At 44.6% G+C, this 12,172-nt stretch overlaps 1 protein-coding gene across 3 annotated transcripts in view; it reads right to left on the reverse strand.

Annotated features, from left to right (window-relative positions):
- Positions 1-12,172, reverse strand: part of AFF2 (ALF transcription elongation factor 2) — a 1,055,119-nt gene that overhangs the window by 290,722 nt on the left and 752,225 nt on the right. The gene's annotated exons all lie outside the window — the stretch shown is intronic.

Here is a 12,172-nt window from a genome sequence, read left to right on the forward strand (position 1 = left end):
CTCCCAACACTGAAGCGTGAAGTAAAACTCTGAGTATGGCTGCCACAGGAGGGGCTTAGAGTGAGGGCTGTAATTGGCTGGGGGTTGTATGACCCAGAGGATAGTGATTGGTTTATGGGAGAAATACAGTTTTGAAAGTGAAACTGTTTTCTTTTACTGAGGATTCCCAGCCTGGCGACAGTGAATACTCATGAGTATGTGAATCCATGCTAGAACCCATCCTGGAGAACTTAACTACTTAAATGTCTGTGTGTTGTAACAAAATCTCCATTGGATAAAAGAGCTAACTTAAAAGACAACACATGGGGCGGCCTGCGTACAGCAGTTTGAGAAAAACACACATGCAAGCAAAATGTGTCATATTTTCAAGAACCCTAAAGCCAGAATACTCGACAAGGCCTGAAATGGAACATTTTAAGTACCGGAAAATAATCTGCAACTGTTGTTAAAATAGGGATCTGATTAACCTGAGAAGAAAGGACAGAAGTTCAAGAAAGAAAAATAGATTTGCATTTTTGCATGTTTATTTTCTTTTACAGAAATTAAAGAGTCAGAGTTAGGCAACCGACCAAGGTTGAGCGTATGGACTGTTCATAAGAGTCTGATAAGCAAATGTAATATGAACTGTGGTGTGCTAGGAAAGTAGGCAAATTGAATTAGGCTGCAATTGTGACTGAAACCAACTTTAAATGGAATCAGAACTGAATTCTGATATAAGTGAATCCTTTCCACTTATAAAGATCCCAAACCGCCAGCATGAAGCATGGGAGGACAGATAAGTTCCCTTCCCAAGCTAATACACTCTTTGAAGCCTGCCCAATGTAGCTAAGGATGCTCCTTCAAATAGGCGAAGCAAACCCGACTGCGCTATGAAGTATAACTGTTGAGTTGTATTACTTGTCCTGTGCATAATACGTTAGGGGTGAACATTTAAAAAATAAATTAAGGTCAGATGAATCTGTGGTCATGCTCAGTCAAATCTAGAATCACTAGAGAGGCAGTACAGAATTTGTAAAACCCCCACAAACTGCAAATTAAAAAGGACGTTACCATGTCCAAGCCATAAACATCATGAACCAGGAGAATAGCTCAGGGGCAACGCGTTTGTCTTGGAAGCAAGACAATGCATAACAACACAGGTTCAAATCCCAGACTTGTGCTTTGAAGCTGGTGCCTGGTATTAAGCGAGTTATAAAAGAACAATTACAAACAACAGCTGCCGGACAAAAGACAAAAACAAAGATGCTAAGTGATATTTTGTATATTAAAGAAATGCAACATGGGATTCACTATTTTGCCCATAATTCTTGAACAAAACTTCATAGAAACTTAATTCTTTTTGTGAAATGGTCAGTTTGAGAATATCTATTCAGGGCGACCAACATTATTTTGCTAATGTGAGTTTTAATTATGCAAATTAGGTGCATTTGTATTTTGAGGCATATAAACGGTCTACGCCAGGGAATTTATATCTCGTAGCATTCATAGGGATGAGACTGTCGCTTTGAGATGGGAAATTGATTCATGCCAGAAAGAGGAATCTGGTGAGAAAACTATTCAATAGGTTACAGAGGCGGAATTTAATGTTTCACCATGTGACACATTTTAATGCCTGATACATCAGAAATGTCTTCATATTAAATGGGCAGGAAACTAGCTGTAGACGCTAATCTCATTGACTGCCCCCATCATTAATTTGCCCAATGGATACTGAGGGGAAGGTCTACTGTGATGTCACTTTTGTAACATTGTTCAATCATATACATTGACAAATTCGATTGGTGAAAGGAGACACACCTCAAAAAGGTGGGGTTTCTGTTCTATAAATGGTCAAACACACACTCAGACTGGGACTCAGACACTCACTCAGAGACACTCACTGAAGAAACTCACTTGCTCACTAACTGACTGATGTGGAAGAAGGAGAGAAAGGAGGATTGATAACTATCAGAAGGTGATGGAACAGATTGCACTCTTTTTGGACCCCTTTTGGGCTCACGCCTTCTTCAGTGGAAGAGTAACCAGACAGGCTGTGGAGAAAAGATGATTCGATCTGTTCCTGGAGAGGAGACTTGAAGCAGTCCTTAAGAGGGGGCCAACCTATCTGAGATTCAGCCAAATACAATCCTGATGTGAGTATTATCTAAAAGGGAAGTAATCTAGTGGGAAGTGATCCTATAAAGGGAATTAGAGTAAATCCCAGCCTCTATTATTTGTTCGTACTGAGGGGTCGGAATAGACACAATAATTGTGCTTCAGTGAAGTTAGGGCACATTTCTGAAGTGTATGTGTTTCTGGAAAATATAAGATTCACCTGACCCTTTCCTCTAGCTATGACAGCTAGCACAGAAAAACTATAAATGGGAGTCAAAAAGGTCATCCTATTGTTTGCATACCTAGACAAAGGAGATAAGGGAAGTAATTCCTGGGTATACCATCAAGCAGAACATTGGGATGTATGTGGGGTTGCTCAAGATAAAAGGGAGAGGGTGATTATTCGCTGTACATTTATCTCCCACTGTTCAAGGTGCCCATTGAAAGGGAAATAGGCACATTTTTCATGGTAATTGAATAGAAACATTACTGAAGGGAGTGTTGTCAACATACTGCTGCACGTCATTCACAAACCTGAAATTCCAATCGTTTTTTACAATTGAGTTGAAACTCTAACTTGTCTATTGAGTAAGAGTAGGGTTTTTTGAAGTAGTGACAATTGGACAAGCAGGGAAGTTTTGAATATCTTTCAATAACTGGAGCATTGAACATTAGGGTGTCTGATGTGTTAACTATTTCTATTGTTGGTAGTTGAATTTCATGGAAGTATAACTTGTGCATCTTTAAATTGATTTAATTATTTATGTTTCATTAATAAATAGACCTTCTGTACAATCCTGTGTGTTTCTTATCCCAAAAGGGGAAGTAAGCTAGGGGGAAGCAATTCTATTAAATTGGGGGCCGCAGATTCATGAAAGAATGTTAATTAAATAAAGGAGAATTGTGTGTACCTGGTTTGGGGTGGATAGAAAATTTGCCTGAATTAGATATCGCCCAGTTAAAACATCCCACAAAGTCCTTTGAGAATGTGAGTCTGATACATTTTATTTAATAGCTTTTGACAATTAAGCATTGCCACAAAATTGATCATTGATGTTTTACACATTGAAACTCAGTGATGTTTCTTGGAACTTTGTATTTCTTTGTGTCATGATAATCTTGTAATATTATTGTGATGTTTATCCCTTCCCTTCAAATTACTAATTATAATTAAATATGCATATGCAATGCAACATTTTATTGATTGGATCTTAGTTGGCGATTCACCAAATCTGCACTCAGACCCACTTTCGAAGTGGTATTTGTACACATAATTCAAAAGAGATTCCGAAATTGCTCAAATTTCACAGAAGCTTTTAGAGCAAGAGGGTCATATGTGGGAGATTAACTAAGGTACAGCCCAATTGTACTGTTAGGCATTTTTTCTGTATGATGATATTTGTGTACAAATTATTTCCACTACCTTAAAAACAATATTTTTAAGTGGAAATAAGGGCAGTTTCCTTCTGCAAGGCAGCCTCTAAATGTCTGATGTCTGTATGCTTAGTGATACCGACTGCAAATTCTATTTTCAAACATACACTGCTTGTTTGGAAAATAATTGTTATTCACCAGCTGCATCAATCAAGAAAATCAGCTATATGTTTATAATTAAATATTATAGGAAGGTGCCAAAATGTAACTGTTCACCTGTATTATGCAGTGCAATGGAAGGAGGTAGAATAACTGTATTACTATATAATTAGTAGCCAATACATAGAGATCTTGTTTAGTTGTGATTCAGCTGCATTGAGAACTAGTAGATGACCTATTGCCAGCTCATGGCAGCCATTGAGCACCCTACAATAACATGTACAATACAGCAAGACGACTAACAGTTGACTATCTTGAACCTAGTTTTTTATGTAGTACTTTAATAGGGAAGCATCTACAGAACAGGCATTTGATAATATTTACAACACTGTACATACATAATTTGGCAGCTGAGATATCAAATTTCACTGCGTCAGAGTAGATATAACATAGTGACACACGAATTATAAGCCTATGGTGGAAAAACCTTGTGGAAGACCAAACTGTCCTCTGTAGAAAATAGCTATAACTTCATATCTAATAACGCTTATACAGAGCAGGCAGGCACTATATTGATCCATTGACACAGCCTAGGAGAATTGCAATTGTATTTAAGTATACAATATGTTTACGTAAAAAAATGAAAAGTAATACTGAAGATGGAGTAACAGAAAACACAACCAAGTTATTGTCTACTGTGCTATCTATTCTTAGGAACAGGTTACACAACTTAGGAATTTTGCCGTTGTGCCATTAAGCCAACCATAACCCCACCATGTTCTATGCAATTCTGAATTAGTTCCAATGAAATCGTTGAACCACATTTTTTGCAGAGCTAACCGTACATCAAGCTAGAGCTTGAAAACACATGAAAATACTGAAAATTGTGTGGGTGTTTTTATGAGCAACAATATGTGGAGTTCACTAGCTTAGCTAGATTTAATATAGCAGAAGTTATACGAATTCACAATAAGAACAAATAGAGTGTTCAGGGAAGCATTAGTAGATGGTGATTGTTCAGTATGTCCTCCTAAATTTCATCAAACCAGGAGGCCCTTGAATCTGCCTCCAATTGAATTTCACATGTCCATTTGCCCTCATGGTACCATTCCTCTTATATGACTGTAGATTGTTCTGATTTTGAGGTACACAAAAAAGTAAGCACATGTACTATAGCTTCAAACATTTAAGTTAAACGTTCTTTCCAAACTATATCTCTCTACAAATGTAAACACGTTAGCAAATAGCCGACCAACCACATTTCACCTCAGCCCCACGCTTTGCACTGAAACACAACTTTATCCAACCTTTATTTCACTTTTGAATCATAAACAGCAAAAAACAGCAAATAGTATTAACTGCCTGCTAACAGGCTGCAGTTCGGGAAATTACAATATGTTCCCTGTGGAAAATGATATCTAGATGTATGTTAGCTATTGTAAATTAAGTTAGGACCGGTTTTCGGTTTTGTCTTTGTTCAGACTGTAGCTGGACTCTATAGAGTAATGCTCAATGATGCTCAGTAGATGGGAGATATATGTTCCAGGATTCCTTAAATACAATCAGGCGTGTGTTAAAGTTGTAATGTCAAGTAACACCACAACACTCCTTCAAATTGTTTCTCTAGCGGGATGATCATAAGCAGTTGTTGATAAATAGCACAAAGAGCAGTGGGGCGAGGGGATATGAATTCCTTGAGCACATGAGCAAAGAGAAAAAAGAGACGCGCTGCTCGTCAGGTAGTTCCACATGGCATGCAGCCCGCCCACATTGTTGTGTGGGCAGACCGCTGTTGCGGTCTCATCCTCTCCCGTAAGAGGAAGTGACATTGGGTTAGGGAGGGGGCTACGGGGAGTTGGCAGTTCCTGCCTTGTATCAATAAAGACAAGTTGTGTGTGATCCTGGCTCCCACGTATTCCGTTCCGCCTACTCGGTTCGAGGGCACCGAGTAAAACATCACAATTGGCGATGAAATGGTACGTGATACCCACCCGTGCCAGCAGGAGGCCCGCAGTCGAGCGGTCGAAACGCGTCAGCGCACCTCTGCTCCCGAGGCTGGGGAGGCACGCAAAGGACCGCGCTCCTCTCAAGTGCGTGGACTCGCCGTACGCAGGGGGCCGCCCTTGCGTGGGTGTGCTCGCGTAACACGGGGCCAGAGAGCTACGTCCTCAACACGGAGCGTGCCTGGCAGGCCCGCAAGTCGTCGCCCACCCGGGAGGCCCCGTGAGAGTCCGGAACCCGGGGGCAATCCTCTGTTCAGAGAAGGGGCGTATTACAGCCCATCAAGACGACACAGGGCCCGCGCGGCCTCTACAAGCACGTGATCTGGGTCGGCAACCCAGCAACAGCATAAGACGCTAGAGACACATCAGGCCTCAACCGGAACACACCAGACACGGTGGACATGTCGACCACAACGAGCCCAGCAGCATCCTCATCCGGCGGATCTGGAGCCGTGGCAGATGATCCTCAACAGGCGCATGGATCAGGTACCGTACCCCAAAATCGATGTCAGGGACACCTCCAATCTAGGACCCAGATGGGTCATATGGCTCAGGGATTTTAAGTTCTACACTGGCGCAATCGGACTAACTGATGACGCAATGCTGAAAAACAGCCTATTCATGACAGTGGGTTCTGCTGTCAGAGACATAGAAGGCGAATTGATGAACGTAGACACCGTCACCTATGGAGAACTTCATGGGAAGCTATCAGAATATTTCACACCTCATACAAACATCGACTATGAGCGCCATGTGTTCCATACCACGAGAAAAGAAAAAGGGGAGTCGCTAGATAATTTCGTGATGCGCTTACGCATCAAGTTGAAATACTGTGAGTTCCACAAATACTCCAATGAAGAGGCACTAAGATCCCAAGTCATAGCTGGCTGCATCTCACAACCATTTAGAAAGCAACTACTCCAGAAGCAAAGGTCCCTCGAGGAAATCCTCGCCCTTGCCAGAATGGAAGCAGCAGTCGAGTCGCAGCTAGACAGCCTGGGCAAGGTCACCATTCAGCCCCCGACACCCAACCTGGACATGATCAACAAGCTATATGCTGCTCCCTCACAAAGCGGGAAACACTCAGACGCCACGTGCTACCATGCGAGTACGAATATCCACACGTGGGCGACTGCCCAGCAGTCGGACAAAAATGCGCCGCCTACGGCGGAATGGACCATTACAGAGCAGTCTACAAAAACGCACCCGTCCTGGACCCAGCAGACCAAGACAACAGGAGAGGAGGAGAAGCTCACAACACAGCCCACCCGCTGGGAGAGGAGACGAAGAGCAGATGGGACCCCGGAGAGATGACAGAACACGAAGGAGCTCATATGCCAGGGAGGACCGGAAGCCCAATGACGGCTCCGGGTGATCTCAAAGGAGACGATTTGTCCGATACATTGAAATGCGTTCCCCATCAGGCAGTGAATCCCAGTCATCAGAGGATGACCAACGGAAAAAAGGGTACGTGTGGGCACTCAATAACGCCACGGCCACTCAACACAGTCCAATCCTCACACTGCACGTCAACAACACACCCTTGGAATTCCTCATCGATACAGGGGCAACAGTCAACATAATAAGCGAGCAGGCATACAACTCACTCTCCAACCCTCCGAAAATCAGAAAGGCAACAGTGGACATATACCTGTACGGAGCCACAACCCCATTACCCTGCAAAGGGACCATCACTGCTTGGTGCGTACACAAATCACACGTGGCAAAAGATCCCCTGCATATTCTGAAGACAGAAGCCAACAGCTGGTGTATCCTGAGCTTTAAGACCGCTGTTGAGATGGGTCTGGTGCACATACTGTGCCAGCTCATGGCCCATAAATACTTTGCCAGACCAGACTCAATAGAACAAACCTTTCCAAGTCTATTTAAAGGGCTGGGGAAACTCAAACACAGAAAGGTACAGCTGCACATAAACCCGGACATACCGCCCATCGCTCAGCACTATCTAGGGATACCTGTCAACATACAACACCAAGTCGAAGAAGAACTAGACAAACTCATCAAACTCAACGTGATAGAACCAGTGTCAGGGCCCACCCCATGGGTATCCCCTATTGTCCCCGTCCCCAAAAAGTCACCCGACGGGTCAATACATCTGTGCTTAGACATGAGGAGAGCCAACGCTGCAATCGAGAGGGAGAGACATCGGATCAGGCGCCCAGGATCACCTACATGATCCACCTTCTCCATGGGGTGCAAGTCTTCTCCAAATTGGACCTCACGAAAGGTTACCAGCAAATTGAGATTGCACCCAAATCTAGATACATCACAACATTCGTCACCCACTTAGGCCTATTCCAATATAAAAGGCTCAGCTTCGGGATATCCTCCGCAGCCGAAATTTTTCAGGAGGAGATACACCGCGCCATCAGACATGTGCCTGAATTATTCCGACGATGTCCTGGTATTGGTAAGACTAAGGAAGAACACGACACACCCCTTCACAGAGTGTGCGAAGCATTGCAAGCGGCCGGATTAACCCTGAATAAGTCCAAATGTGAATTTGGGAAAGGATTGTTGCGGTTCTTCGGCCACATCTTCTCCAGCAATGGGATGCGGCCAGACCCGGATAAAGTAGCAGTGCTCAACTCTGCCACACCCCCAACAACTACGACGGAGCTTCGATCTTTCCTAGGGCTGGCCAGCTACTGTTCCAGGTACCTAAAAGACTACGCGACAATCAGCAACCCTCTACGCCTACTGACGAGAAAAGACCAACCCTACACGTGGTCCACAGACTGTCAGAAGGCATTTGAGGCGATACGAGATGCCATCGCAAAGGCGGAGGACATGGCCTACTTCGATGCCAAAAGAGACACCGAAGTTATCGTCAACGCCAGCCCCGTCGGCCTAGGCGCCATACTCACGCAAGTTGATCCGCATGAACCCACTAAAGTCTACATCGTGACATATGCTAGCAGGAGCCTAACACCCACAGAACAAGCGTACTCCCAGGCCGAAAAGGAGAGCCTGGCGGTGGTGTGGGCATGCGGGTACTTCCACCTGTTTCTATACGGCAAGGAGTTCACGATCATAACGGATCACCAGGCTTTGCTTACAATCTACGGAGACCCCAAATCAAGGATGCCACCAAGGATAGCCCGATGGGGTCTATGTCTGCAGGACTACAAATTCACCATTAAGCACCGCTCGGGAAAAGAAGACAACCCGGCTGACTATCTGTCTCGCCACCCGACTGGCCCTGCCAACCCTCAAGCATCCATCGCCGATGAATACCTCAACTATGTTGTACACCACTTGAAGCCCCTGCCCGTGGGGTGGGCAGACATAATCGCACAGTCAGAGCGGGAACCGGCATTGCGAATCGTACGTCACTGCATGCAGGAAGACAGAAGAGCGTACATGCGTCAACAAGCGAGACAGGAACCGGAGGAGATTCAAGAAGACATCAAACTCATAGACCAGGTTCGAGACGAACTCTCCATAGTCGACGATCATGTAATACTAAAAGGGTGCAAGGTACTCCTCCCAAAGTCATTACGCACCAGAACGATCCAAGAAGCTCATGAAAGCCACCGGGGAGTGGTCGCCACCAAGAGACTACTACGGCAAAAGGTGTGGTTCCCCAGACTGGACGCGATGGTAGAAGAAATGCTAGGCCAATGCACGACGTGCACGCAAGTAGCACTGCGGCCACACCCAAACCCACTTCACATGTCAACATTACTGGGACATGTGTGGGAGGAACTCGCGGTGGATTTCTTTGGACCCCTAAGAGATGGCACATACGTGCTAGTGCTGATAGATGATCACTCAAGATTTCCAGAGGCACAAATCGTCGACAGCACCGAAGCCTCCAGCGTCATCCTGGCAATGGACCGCATGCTGTCCACATACGGAATACCCAGGGTCATAAAGTCCGACAATGGAGCACCATTCATGAGCAAGGACTTTGAAAACTTTGCGAAGTACATGGGGTTTCACCATCAGAAAATTACACCGCGATGGCCACAGGCAAACGGCATGGTCGAGAGATTCATGGCCAACATCAAAAGAACCCTACAAATAGCGGCCATACTTAACAAGCCTTTTGAGCAAGCACTCTATCAGTTCCTTAGGGACTATCGACACACGCCCCACAGCACGACGGGCCTCTGCCCAGCTGACCTGATGTTCTGAAGACCGATTCAGACGCGGCTGCCGGAAGACACGCACTCGACCGAGGCCATGCTACTCGAACATGAAGCCAGAGATAAAGATGTCACAGCGAAGGCCAGAATGAAGGAAGTCACGGACCATAAAAGGAAAGCACAGGAGTCCAACATCAAGCCTGGAGACCAAGTGTGGTTGAGACAACCCAAACAAAGAAAGGAGGACGCTACGTTCGCACAAGAACCACTGACCGTCACACATAGAAAAGGGACAATGATCACGGCCCAGAGAAACAACCAATACTCGGTCACTCAGATTGTATCGTACTTCAAGCCTCGGAGGGGCCACATGGAGTGCGTACAAGATAGAACCGGATGCAGTGACGATGATCACGATCGAGACACCCCCTACCTGGGAGAGCGTGAGGCCTCGGAAAGCGAGGACAATATGATGTCACAGGGACAAGCTGAAAGGACACCCTGCAACAACGGTCGACCCCAGAGAAGCCATCTAAAACCTCACAGACTCATAGAGGAGATGGAGTGAGGAGAGTCAAGTGTCTTGACTGTTAAAAAGGAGGGAGATGTCAGGTAGTTCCACAGGGCATGCAGCCCGCCCACATCGTTGTGTGGGCAGACTGCCATTGCGGTCTCATCCTCTCCAGTAAGAGGAAGTGACGTTGGGTTAGGGAGGGGGCTACGGGGAGTTGGCAGTTCCTGCCTTGTATCAATAAAGACAAGTTGTGTGTGAACCTTGCTCCCGCGTATTCCGTTCCGCCTACTCGGTTCGAGGGCCCCGAGTAAAACCTCACACTGCTCTTTGCAAAAATGCATGCTCTCAGATGTCAGTAAGGTAGGATGTAAAGTTGGCGTCAACTGCATGCCCACCACTACCCTGTTGAATGGCTTTTCTGAGCTGTGTGCTTCACTCCGAACATTGCAAAGGATTATTGCGATGGACAATGAAACCCAATCATTCACAAACAAGTTTAATCAGTTATTATTGGGTGTGACGGTCAAGCCTACTAGGCAGCATTTGGACACCCATTTTACAACTGGAGTTTATTAATAAGACGAGTCAGTATATTTATGCCACTACGTATGACAAATTACACTCGATGGCATAGAATGTGAGCAGACCAGAAGTAGGTTCAGAATATAGCCTGGTCGCCTGTAAAAAAATGTCAATCAGAAACCCAACAAGTCCAAACACTTTCCTCCTCTTGAGATCCACAATGTCCACGAAATTCAACTTAGGATCTAAAGAAGCATCAAACAAAGAAATATTTATCATGCCACAGTTGGGATGGGGGCCTCCTCCGAAAAATATATCAATGCAGAGGAAAGATAGAATGGACCCACACTTATGTATCTGTTATAGAACTCAGTGAAAACCGCACTGTTTATATATACTGACAACCGTTACTGTCCTTTCTTGATTTAAGAAAAAAGCTAGAAATTCACCAAATGTATTTGTGCCACAAGGGACCTTAGTTTTAAGTTGAAGTTGTTTCAACACACCTAGGGGCGATCTTTTTATTGTATTCAAAGGGACACCTTATTAATTATTTAGCCAATGATGGCTTGTTCTAATATCTCCTCCAAAATACTTAATGCTGTCCAGCATCTCAAAAGGCATCATTTCACTATTATCCCTGGTAGATACCACATAGCAGAATATATGATTTTCAAGGGCAGCCTTTGTATGTATCGAAATTATTGGAAGTGCAGAACTATACACATGCTTTACTCCCTGTATCACAATAAGGCACTGCATTCAAAAACTGAATTACCTTAAAGATGCCTACAACAATCATTTTCTAGCCTCATACATCATCCTATGATGCAGTGTTGTGCTCATGTCATCAGCCCAGGGATTGCACTAAGAAATAACTGCTGTAACTGGGTCACTACGAGAACAAAGTCTGAGGTGCCCAACTTGCTCTCAATGGACCCCACCAAACTAGTCTCCTAAAAGACAGACATTCATATAATATCCGTTTCACCCACGCAGTGACAAGAACATGAACTTTCTCACTGCTACAGCCTGGCTGACAGCAGCCTGTTTGCATCACTGTTCCTACGAGCTGCACCACAAATATACAGTGCAATGTTCTCCACTCAGCGTGGCAGGGGTTAAAAGGGAAGACGTACAGTGTGAAGCAGATAAATATTTTCGGATACTAACAATTGACGAAAAGTAGGGTGAGTGCTGCAGAGCTCTGTGGCTATGCCACTATCTTGGCTGACATCAAGTCACTATCTCAAGGTTACTTTTTTTGTTTTGTTATTTGAGTGCACGTTTCGTAGAGGGACGTGAATACATAGCTTAGCCTAAAACGGGCATACTCACAAGAAAATAACAACTGCTTAGTTTCCGTCAGTATAGTATATGTATGGTGGATTACT

This window comes from Ambystoma mexicanum, chromosome 5p (genome assembly GCF_040938575.1).
Source record: "Ambystoma mexicanum isolate Mex_15411 chromosome 5p, UKY_AmexF1_1, whole genome shotgun sequence".
Classification (NCBI taxonomy): Eukaryota; Metazoa; Chordata; class Amphibia; order Caudata; family Ambystomatidae; genus Ambystoma; species Ambystoma mexicanum.